This window comes from Papio anubis, chromosome 16, assembly GCF_008728515.1.
Source record: "Papio anubis isolate 15944 chromosome 16, Panubis1.0, whole genome shotgun sequence".
Lineage (NCBI taxonomy): Eukaryota > Metazoa > Chordata > Mammalia > Primates > Cercopithecidae > Papio > Papio anubis.
In genome coordinates, this window is record NC_044991.1 from 19,541,504 (window position 1) to 19,553,941 (window position 12,438).

The window sequence follows — 12,438 nt, forward strand, 5'->3', positions numbered from 1 at the left end:
GGCTGGTCTTGAACTCCTGACCTCAAGTGATCCGCCCACCTCAGCCTTCCAAAATGCTGGGATTACAGGCATTAGCCACCACACCTAGACAGATTTAACTTTTATTTTCACACTGTCAGTGAAACCTCATTACTTCAGATTCTATAAAATGTCATTAATATTTTACCTGAGGTTGAGCTAAAGACCTCTAAAATATTCTGAAGGTAGAGTATAAAAACAATAAGGCTAACAAGATCCAACCAATTAAGTAGAAAACTTTAGATTTTAATACCCTGTATATACTTGACAAAACAATGATCTCACTTCTCCTTTCTTTTTTTTGAGATGGAGTTTCGTTCTTGTTGCCCAGGCTGGAGTGCAATGATGCAATCTCGGCTCCCCGCAACCTCTGCCTCCCAGGTTCAAGAGATTCTCCTTCCTCAGCCTCCTGAGTAGCTGGGATTACAGGCATGCACCACCACACCTGACTAATTTTGTATTTTTAGTAGAGACGGGGTTTCTCCATGTTGGTCAGGCTGGTCTCAAACTCCTGACCTCAGGTGATCCGCCTGCCTCGGCCTCCCAAAGTGCCGGGATTACAGGCATGAGCCACTGCGCCCAGCCTCTCTCTTCTTTCAACAGGAGGTCCTGACTAGGACCAACTGTGATTAAAGAGAAAACCAAAATGATACCATTTTGAAAAGTCTATAATATTGACTTTTACAAATTGGTCTTGTGCCTTGAGCCACCTCCATTATATCTGTTACCAGTGCTATTTGGCAAACACTCAGAGAATGCCAACTACTAGGCCCATGATAAAAATAAATCAGAGGGCCAGGTGCCGTGGCTCACGACTGTAATCCCAGCACTTTGGGAGGCCGAGGCAGGTAGATCACCTGAGGTCAGGAGTTCAAGACTAGCCTGGCCAACATAGTGAAACCCCATCTCTACTAAAAATACAAAAAAAAAAAATTAGCTGGTCTTGGTGGTGGGCGCCTGTAATCCCAGCTACTAGGGAGGCTGAGGCAGAAGAATCGCTTGAGCCCAGGAAGCGGAGGTTGCAGTGAGCTAGGATTGTGCCACTACACTCCAGCCTGGGCGACAGAGTGAGACCCCGTTTCATAAACAAACAAATAAATAAATCAGAGAAGGTCCTGGTTCCTGTGCTCAAGGAGTTTATAACCAAGTCAGAATGTAACCATTAAAAAACAAAAAGCTTATCACACTAAGAAGTACCTTGGCAGAGATGAGAGTGTTAAGAAAAACACAAGAAACTTCCTTGGGCTTTGCCCAGGATCCACTCCTGTATTCAGAGACCTGATCATCTTTAACAACCCCCACCATGCCAGGCACAGTGGAACAAGCCAGCTACTCAGAAGGTTGAGGCAGAAGGATTGCTTGAGGCCAAGAGTTTCAGACCAGCCTGGGCAGCATACAAAGACCTTGTCTCAAAAATAAATAAATAAATATTAAAAAATAAAAACCTGGCCAAGCGTGGTAGCTCACACCTGTGATCCCAGCACTTTGGGAGTACAAGGTGGGTGGATCATCTGAGGTCAGGAGTTCAAGACCACCTTAGCCAACATGGTGAAACCCTGTCTCTACCAAAAAATACAAATTAGCTGGGCGTGGTGGCACATGTCTGTAATCCCAGCTACTTGGGAGGCTGAGACATGGGAATCACTTGAATCCAGGAGGTGGACGCTGCAGTGAGCCAAGATCGTGCTACTGCACTCCACCCTGGGTGACAGAGTGAGACTCTGTCTCAATAAATAAATTAAATAAATAAAAAATAAAAACCACATCTGGCCAGATGTGGTGGCTCACGCCTGTAATCCCAGCACTTTGGGAGGCCGAGGCAGGCGGATCAGTAGGTCAGGAGATCAAGACCATCCTGGCTAACATGGTGAAACTTCGTCTCTACTAAAAATACAAAAAAAACTTAGCCGGGTGTGATGGCAGCCGCCTGTAGTCCCAGCTACTTGGGAGGCTGAGGCAGGAGAACAGCTACTTGGGAGGCGGAGCTTGCAGTGAGCCGAGATCGCGCCACTGCACTCCAGCCTGGGCAACTGAGCTAGACTCTGTCTCAAAAAAAAAAAAACCACATCATTGTTACATCACAAGGCACTTCTGAGGAGCAACTGGGAGAGTGAGTATCAGAGTCAGGCGCTATAGAAACTATCATAGGAATTAACCTGGCAACTGGACCCAGGACAGAATGGCCAGTCAGTCCCCTAGGCCATTTCCATAGAAGCAGATACAATCTGGCTCAATGAACATAGAATTGCTGCTTTTAATCTTTGCATGTCCTTAGGCCAGCTGGAAGACAGGATGCTTTGTTCCCAATGACCAGTGAAATGAAGAGATGGACTCATGTCATCTACAGCAGAGTAGAGAAGTAGGGTTTGAAGGCCGGGCGTGGTGGCTCAGCTGGTAATCCCAGCACTTTGGAAGGTGGAGGCAGACAGATCACTTGAGCCCACAAGTTTGAGACCAGTCTGGGTAACATGGCAAAACCCCATCTCTACAAAAAATACAAAAATTAGCCAAGAGCAGTGGTGCATGCCTGTGGTCCCAACTACTCAAGAGGCAAAGATGGAGGACTGCTTGAGTCCGGGAGGCAGAGGTTACAGTGAGCTGAGATTACGCCACTGCACTCCAGCCTGGGCGACAGAGAGACCCTGTCTTTAAAAAAAAAAAAAAATTAAAAAAAGAGAAGTAGGGTATGATAACCAGGCAGCAATTAGGGCCACCTCTGAGAATTTTAAACCAGCAGCCACTTGGTCATGACTTTAAAAACTGTATTTCTGGCAATGATTTCTTGGAATGACACCAAAAGCACAGGTAACAAAAGAAAAAGTAGACAAAAGAGATTTCATAAAAATTTAAAATTTTTGTGCATAAAAAGACACTACCAATAGAGTAAATGGCAATTCACAGAATGGGAGAAAATATTTGCAAATCGTATATCTGAAAAGGAATTAATATTTAGAATACACAAAGAACTCCTAAAACTTAACAACAAAACAACCTAATTCAAAAGTGGGGCCAGGTATGGTGACTCAGACCTGTAATTCTAGCACTTTGGGAGGCTGAGGCAGGCGGATCACTTGAGGTCAGAAGTTCGAGACCAGCTTGGGCAGCACGACAAAACTTTGTCTCTACTAAAAATACAAAAAAATTAGCCAGGTGTGGTGGCACACACCTGTACTTCCAGCTACTTGGGAGGCTGAGGCAAGAGAACTGCTTGAACCCAGGAGGCAAGAGGTTGCAGTGAGCCCAGATTCCACCACTGCACTCGAGCCTGGGCAAGAGAGAGACAGACTCTGTCTCAAAAAAAAATTTAAAAAGGGTGGAGGGGGCCAAGGACTTGAATAGAGACATTTCTTCAAAGAAGATATACAAATGTCCCAAAAGCACACAGAAGTGTGCTCAACATCACTAATCATTAGGGAAATGCAAATCAAAAGCACAATGAGATACCATTAGAATGACTACTATTTTTATAAAACCGGGAAATAACAAGTTTTGGCAAGGATGTAGAGAAATGGAACCCTTGTGCTCTGTTGGTGGGAATGTAAAGGTACAGCTGCTGTGGAAAACAGCACGGAGGTTCCTCAAAAAACTTAAAAACTGAACTACCATATGATCCAGCAATTCTACCTCTAGATATGTACCCAAATAATTGAAAGCAAGGTCGCAAAGAGTAGCAGTATTCACAATAGCTGAAACATGGAAGCAATCCAAGTGTGCATCAACAGATGAATGGATAAGCAAAATACATACAATGGAATATCATTTTATCTTCAAAAGGAAGAAAAATTCTGACATATGCTGCAACATAAATGAACCTCAAGAACATCATGTTAAGTGAAATAAGTCAGTCAAAGGAAGACAAATACTAAGCTGGGTGCGGTGGTGCCCACACGTAACCCCAGCTACTTGGGAGGCTGAGGCAGAAAGATCGCTTAAACCCAAGAGTCTGACACCAGCCACATGGTTAGATCTCATCTTCAAAAAAAAAAAAAAAGGACAAATACTGTATGATTCTACTTGTATGATTCTACTTATATGATGTACTTAAAATCATAGATAGTGGAATAGTGGTTGGTAGTGGCTAGGGTGAAAAAGAAATAGGGAGTTATTGTTTAACAGACACAGAGTTTTACTTCTGCAAGACGAAAACAGTTCTGGAGGTAGATGGTGGTGATGCTTCCAGAATATGAACATACTTAATACCACTGAGCTGTATACTTAAAAAATGGTTAAGATGGTAAATTTTATATGAATTTCACTACAATTAAAAAAACTAGGTCCAGGTACAGTGGCTCATGCCTGTAATCCCAGCACTTTGGGAGGCCAAGGCGGGCAGATCACTTGAGGTCAGGAGTTCGAGACCAGCCTGGGCAAGTGGCAAAACCCCATCTCTACTAAAAACACAAAAATAAGACAGGTGTGGTGGTAAGCGCCTGTAATTCCAGCTATTTGGGAGGCTGAGGCACAAGAATTGCTTGAACCCAGGATGCGGAGGTTGAAGTGAGCTGAGATGATACCACTGCACTCAGCCTGGGTGACAACGGAGTGAGACTCTGTCTCAAAAAAAAAAAAAAAAAAAAAGAAAAAAAAAGGAAAAAAAAAAAAACCCCTAATTTCCATAAAAGGTCATATATTGTGTGATTTTCTTATTAGAATCTTATTGGAAATATCTAGAATAGGCAAATTCATAGAGATAGAAAGTAGATCAGAGGTTACCAGGAGCTAGGGGGAGGAGAGAATAAGGAGTTATTGCTTCATGGGTAGAGTTTCTGTTTGGTAAGCTGAAAAAGTTTTGGAAATAGTGGTGATGGTTATACGACATTGTGAATTTACTTAATGCCACTGAATTGTACATTTAAAAATAGTTAAAAACGGCCAGGCACAATGGCTCACTGCTGTAATCCCAGCACTTTAGGAGGCTGAGGCAAGAGGACTGCGTGAGCCCCAAAGGTTGAAGCTACAGTGAGCTGCCACTACACTTCAGCCTAGGCCACAGAGTGAAACCCTATCTCAAAAAAATTTAAATAAATAAAATTAGTTAAAACAGTAAATATTATGCTATGTACATCTTACCACAATAAAAAAAATTATAAGAAAATCTATGTTCCTTATTTAAAAAAATCAAAACTACATTTCTATCCCACTAAGAACATACCAAGTGCTTATTATACACATTATGTCTACACAGTAAGACTTATTGAATAAATGAACAGTTAAGGAAATGGAAATCTATGCAGGCCATCAGAAGTAATGCTTATAGGCTCGGCGCGGTGGCTCACGCCTGTAATCCCAACACTTTGGGAGACTGAGGTGGGTGGATCGCCTGGGATCAGGAGTTCGAGACTAGCCTGGCCAGCATCGTGAAATCCCGTTTCTACCAAAAACACAAAAATTAGCTGGGTGTGGTGGCAGGTGCCTATAATACCAGCTACTCGGGAGGCTGAGGCAGGAGAATCATTTGAACCTGGGAGGCAGAGGTTGCAGTGAGCCGAGATCGCACCATTGCACTCCAGCCTGGGCAACAGAGCCAGACTCTGTCCTCCCCGCCAAAAAAAAAAAAAGAAGTAATGCTTATAGAGATGGCTGGCAAAAACATGGAGACATTAACATTAAAATGTGTTTTTTCTTCAGTTTTAGATTTTAATAAGAAAAAGCAAGATATGGAACTGTGTACAGTGTGTGATTCCAACTATCACAAATGTGCCCCGTGGGCCGGGCACGGTGGCTCACGCCTGTAATCCCAGCACTTTGGGAGGCCAACGCTGGCGGATCACGAGGTCAGGAGATCGAGACCATTCTGGCCAACACAGTGAAACCCCATCTCTACTAAAAATACAAAACATTAGCCGGGCGTGGTGGCAGGCGCCTGTAGTCCCAGCTACTCGGGAGGCTGAGGCAGGAGAATGGCGTGAACCCAGGAGGTGGAGCTTGCAGTGAGCTGAGATCCAGCCACTGCACTCCAGCCTGGGCGACAGAGCGAGACTCCGTCTCAAAAAAAAAAAAAAAAACAAAAAAACAAATGTGCCCCGTGGCAGGAAATAAGAAGGAAATATAGCAACTGTAACAGAGGTTCTCTAGATACTAGAGCTAGGGATGATTAGGGTGGGGAGATGAAGATTTTTCTGCATTTTCCAAAATGTCTAAAATGAGCACATTGGCGGGGCAAGGTGGCTCATGCCTGTAATCCCAGCACTTTGGGAGGCTGAGGCAGGTGGATCACTCTCATGAGGTCTGGAGTTCCAGACCAGCCTGGCCAAGATCATGAAACCCCCCTCTACTAAAAATGCAAAAATTAGTCGGGCATGGTGGCACGTGCCTGTAATTCTAGCTACTCGGGAACTGAGGCACAAGAATTGCTACAATCTAGGAGATGGAGGCTGCAGTGAGTCAGCATTGTGCCACTGCACTCCAGCCTGGGCAACAGAGCAAGACTCCATCTCTAAAAATTAATAATAATAAAATAAGCATATGTTACTTTCACAATTTACATTACTGAAGTTTTTGCTTGTTTCAAGGTACATGTCCAAGATGGTCTGGTTACAGTTGAATGCTGTAGGATCAAGATAGGCCTAGGTGCACTGTAGTTATGTAGCTATGAGCAGCTAGTCCTGAGCATTCAAACCACCACTGACTCCTCGACTCCCTGCCTATAACCAGACATACACCAGAGTAGCACCCAAAATGAAGGCTCCCCAACTGGTCTTATCATATCTTGGTTGACAACCTCATTTCTGGACACAAACAGTACCCTTTCTTTCACTTGACCATGGCCACTCCAACTCCACATGGCCAGAAGTGGCTGGGTTTGAGTCAAGCTCTGCGTGGTCAGTAGCCTCAAATGGAAATTTACTTTGTGCTTCAGTATGTCCAGATCCAACTACATTCAGATCAGGGAGATACTGGCATTGCCTCAGAATTTGCAGGTCAGATCATTGAGTTGTTTCAAGGGATCTGCAAACTCTTTGAATACCTACATTCAAAGTTGTACATGATAACAAATAAGTCAATTACAAAATGAGCAAAAGAGCTAAACAGACATTTCTCCAAATAAGATATGCAGATGACCAATAAGAACATCATCATCATCGTCAGCCATTAAGGAAATGCAAATCAAAACCACAATGAGATATCACTTTACACCCACTAGGAGAGATATAATTTTTTTAGTGGGCAATAACAAGTGTTGTTGTGGATGCGGAGAAACTGGAACCCTCATAAATTTGAGTGCAAATGGCCAGGAGCGGTGGCTCACACCTGTAATCTCAGCACTTTGGGAGACTGAGGCAGATGGATCACCTGAGGTCGGGAGTTCAAGACCAGCTTGACCAATATGGAGCAACCCCGTCTCTACTAAAAAAAAAAAAAAAAAATACAAAATTAGCCGGGCGTGGTGGTGCATGCCTGTAATCCCAGCTACCCGGGAGGTTGAGGCAGCAGAATCGCTTGAACCCAGGAGGCAGATGTTGCAGTGAGCCAAGATCGCACCACTGCACTCCAGCCTGGGCAATAAGAGTGAAATTCTGTCTCAAAAACAAACAGACAAAAAATTTAAAGAAAATAAATTTTAGTGCAAATGCAGGCCGGGTGTGGTGGCAATACCTGCAATCCCAGAACTCTGGGAGGCCTGAGGCAGGTGGATCACCTGATGTTGGGAGTTCAAGACCAGCCTGCCCAACATGGTGAAACCCCATCTCTACTAAAAATACAAAAAACAGCTGGGCATGGCGGCACACGCCTGTAATCGCAGCTATTCCAGAGGCTGAGGCAGGAGAATCGCTTGAACCCGGCAGTGGGGGGTTGTAGTGAGCTGAGATCGTGCCACTGTACTCCAGCCTGGGTGACAGAGTGAGACTCCGTCTCAAAAAAAAAAAAAAAAAAAAAAAAAAAAAAAAAAAAAAGACAATGAGGAACTGTCTCAGATATCTGATGACACCAGGGAGACTTGATAACTAAATGTGATGTAGGATCCAGGATCGGGTCCTGAAACAGAAAAAGGATATAGTAGGACAAATGGCAAAATTTGAATGAAGTCTCTAGATTAGCTAGTAATATTGTATTAATGTTAAATTTCTTGTTTGGATAATTTTGATATAATTATGTACAGTTTTGACATTAGGTGAAGTTAGATGACAAATACACAGAAAGTTTGTGGATTATTTTTGCAAGTTTAGTATAAGGTTAAAATTATTTCAAAATAAAAGGGCCGGGCGCAGTGGCTCACGGCTGTAATCTCAGCACTTTGGGATGCCAAGGCGGGTGGATCTCCTGAGGTCAGCAGTTCAGGACCAGCCTGGCCAACATGGTGAAACCCATCTCTACTAAAAATATAAAAATTGGCCGGGTGTGATGGCACATGCCTGTAATCCCAGCTACTTGAGAGGCTGGGGCAGGAGAATTGCTTGAACCTGGGAGACAGAGGTTGCAGTGAGCGGAGATTGTGCCATCGCACTCCAGCCTGGGCAACAAGAGTGAAACTCCATCTAAAAAATAATAATAATAAGGGGCCAAGCACGGTGGCTAAAACCTGTAATCCCAGCACTTTGGGAGGCTGAAGCAGGTGGATCACGAGGTCGGGAGATCGAGACCATCCTGGCCAACATGGGAAACCCTGTCTCCACTAAAAATACAAAAATTAGCCAGGCGAGGTGGTGTGCGCCTGTAGTTCCAGCTACTCAGGAGGCTGAGGCAGGAGAATAGCTTGAACCCGGAAGGTGGAGGTTACAGTGAGCCGAGATCGCGCCACTGCATTCAAGCCTGGACGACAGAGGAAGACTCCGTTTCAAAAATAAATAAATAGGCCGGGCGCGGTGGCTCAAGCCTGTAATCCCAGCACTTTGGGAGGCCGAGACGGGCGGATCACGAGGTCAGGAGATCGAGACCATCCTGGCTAACAGGGTGAAACCCCGTCTCTATTAAGAAATACAAAAAACTAGCCGGGCGAGGTGGCGGGCGCCTGTAGTCCCAGCTACTCGGGAGGCTGAGGCCGGAGAATGGCGTGAACCCGGGAGGCGGAGCTTGCAGTGAGCTGAGATCCGGCCACTGCACTCCAGCCTGGGCGACAGAGCGAGACTCCGTCTCAAAAAAAAAAAATAAATAAAATAAAAAATAAATAAATAAATAAATAAATAAAATAAAAAGTTGAAAAACAATATATGGCTGGGAGTGGTGGCTCATACCTGTAATCCTAGCACTTTGAGAGGCTGAGGCAGGAGAATCGTTTGAGCTCAGGGGTTTGAGACCAGCCTGGGCAACATAGTGAGACCTCGTCTCTACAAAAAATTTGAAAGTTAGCTGGGTGTGGTGGTATGTGCCCGTAGTCCCAACTACTTGGGTGGCTGAGGTGGGAAGATGGCTTGAGCCCAGGAGGTCAAGGTTGTAGTAGGCTACGTTTGTGCCACTGCACTCCACCTTGGGCAAGAGAGCGAGTCACTGTCTCAAAAAAAAAAAAAAAAAGTACATGATGCAGGTCAAGAATTGGCAATTTTTTTCCGTAAAGGGCCACAGAGTAAATACTTCAGACTCTGTCGACCATATGGTTTTTATGGCAACTAATCAACTCCACTGAGTAGCATTAAAGTACCCAAAGACAATATGTAAATATATATGTATAAATATAAATAAATGGGTGTGGCTGAAATGAACACTGAAATTTTATTTTCCTATAATTGTCACCTATGTAATATTATTATTCTTTTATTTCTCATCATTTAAAAATGTAAAAAGCTGGCCAGACATGGTGGCTCATGCCTGTAATCCCAGCACTTTGGGAGGCCGAGGCAGGCAGATCACGAGGTCAGGAGATGGACCACCCTGGCTAACGCAGTGAAACCCCATCTCTACTAAAAATACAAAAAAATAGCCAGGCATGGTGGCAGGCGACTGTAGTCCCAGCTACTCCGGAGGCTGAGGCAGAAGAACGGTGCAAACCCAGGAGGCGGAGCTTGCAGTGAGCTGAGATCACGCCTCTGCACTCTAGCCTGGGCAACACGGCCAGACGCCATCTCAAAACAAAAAAGAAAAATGTCGGTGGCTCAAGCCTGTAACTCCAGCACTTTGGGAAGCTGAGGCGGGTGGATCACGAGGTCAGGAAATCGATACCATCCTGGCTACCACGGTGAAAACCCGTCTCTACTAAAAATACAAAAAATTAGCCGGGCGTGGTGGCGGGCGACTGTAGTCCCAGCTACTCAGGAGGCTGAGGCAGGAGAATGGTGTGAACCTGGAAGGCGGAGCTTGCAGTGAGCCAAGATGACACTACTGCACTCCAGCCTGGTCAACAGAGAGAGACTCCGTCCAAAAAAAAAAAAGAAAAATGTAAAAAGCATTCTTAGCTCACAGACCATATGAACAAGCAGTAGGTCCAAGTTTGGTTCACAGGCTATATACAGTAAGAGGATCCCCACTCTAGGTCAGAATTTGCTAATGTGTGCTTCAATTAAAAAAAAAAATAGATTTTACATCAAGTAGATTAAACAAATGAAACAAGTTATTATCTTGGCTTATAAAGCACATTTCCTTATTGCAGGACCTCTCAGTGCTTTTAATGTGGTATTACATATTGAGAAGCTTCAAGAAAGAATAATGGTATGTGGCTTTCTCAAACTTATTATTAGCATCAAATCCTTTTTTCAGAGCCATTTCTTCAGACCAGTGGCCTGAAGAACACACTTATGAGAATGTTAATTCAGATGCTTCTTTAAAAGGAAACTTTTAGATCAAGAAGTTCTAAAAACTCCAACAAATTAAGATCATTTTACCCAGTACCTGGATAAGATCTGAATAAGCATTTCACAACTTTTTTATTTTTTAATCTTGGGAAACACAAGTCGATAAACACCGGCAGGAAGTTTTGGCTCAACCCTAACCTTTTTTTTGTGGGGGCAGGGGAGCAAGTCAGCAGAACTGGGTCATAATATGGAGCCTCTGCTCCCTAAGATAACATAAACATTCCTAAGCATTCTAGCAGGTGTTGAAAAAGTGACTTAGGCGAGCTCTGTAATGCACAAAATAAGGACATAATAATGTTTGATTCGAAAACTAAAGGTATGCTAGAGGCCAGGCACAGTGGCTCACACCTGTAATCCCAGCACTTTGGGAGGCTGAGGCAGGCGGATCACTGGAGGTCAGGAGTTCGAGACCAGCCTGGTCAACATGGTGAAACCCCATCTCTACTAAATACACACACACACAAAATTAGCTGGAACTGGTGGTGTGTGCGAACTGGCAAGTCAAGTCTATAAGAGGACTGTTTTTATATGATGCACGGAAAGCTAGCCAACAGACTGCAAAAACTCTCTCACATGTATACACATATTGCTGAAGAGAGGATTCAAGCAGGGATTATGTTCCAGGGAGGAGAAGGCTGGTCTGAACAACCTCAAGGGGTCCTCCCAACTGGGAGTCCTCAATTTTGTGACTGAGAGTTCACTGGCTTCTCCTGGTCAAACATAAAATCTTCAGAGGCATTTCCAAGTTGTTCTTAGAAAAAAGCTACTAACCCATGGGGTGGGACCCAGTTTACTTATTCATTCAACAAACATTTAAGGTGCGTCTATCAGATATTGGGTCATTCCAAAGTCCTTGAAAAGAAGGATGGTGCCCAGGACAACCAGGAAGGGATTACGTAAGGTCAGAGGCATTGGCCTTATTTACAGGAGATGTAGGCTAAAGTGATGGAAGTGTCAAGAAAAGAGAGAAGAAAAAAGTCACATTTGCCCTAAGGGCAGAGTCAGCACCAGATAGATGCAGAACAACTCCTTAGAATCACAGACTTTCAAATTGGAAAGGACCTTCATCTAATACCTATATACCTCTCTCGAAAGGAGGCACGGAGGCAATCCATTCACTCCATCGCTGGTCAACTCTGATGATTCTTCCATTTAAGTTCTTCTATTAAGCAAAAATCTTGTCTTGTAGAATTCATCTGTTAGTCCTAGTTCTGCCTCTTTTAGCCTAAAGATGAAGTGGAAGTCCCCTTTGCCATTAACAATATTTTCAATTTTTTTTTTTTTTTTTTGAGACGGAGTTTCACTCTGTCACCCAGGCTGTAGTGCAGTGGCGTGATCTCGGCTCACTGCAAGCTCCGCCTCCCGGGTTCACGCCATTCTCCTGCCTCAGCCTCCTGAGTAGCTGGAACTACAGGCGCCCGCCACCTCGCCCGGCTAGTTTTTTCTATTTTTTAGTAGAGACGGGGTTTCACCGTGTTAGCCAGGATGGTCTCGATCTCCTGACCTCGTGATCCGCCCGTCTCGGCCTCCCAAAGTGCTGGGATTACAGGCTTGAGCCACCGCGCCCGGCCTATTTTCAATTTTTAAAAAGTTAATTCCCTTCCAGTGCTGTCTTTACTGAGCTAACCATTCCAGTTCTTTCAAAGTTCCTGACCTGGCACCAGCTGCCTCAAAGCGAAGAATGGATATCTAGTGC

At 44.3% G+C, this 12,438-nt stretch overlaps 1 protein-coding gene across 3 annotated transcripts in view; it reads right to left on the reverse strand.

Annotated features, from left to right (window-relative positions):
• RNF185 (ring finger protein 185) overlaps positions 1–12,438 on the reverse strand; it is a 46,164-nt gene that overhangs the window by 32,901 nt on the left and 825 nt on the right. The window contains exon 2 of one of the 3 annotated variants that reach the window (XM_031656368.1): positions 11,826–11,967. The exons of the other annotated variants lie outside the window; for them this stretch is intronic. The gene's annotated coding sequence lies outside the window, so the exon portion shown is untranslated. The remainder of the gene's footprint in view (positions 1–11,825; positions 11,968–12,438) is intronic. 3 annotated transcript variants of the gene reach the window in all.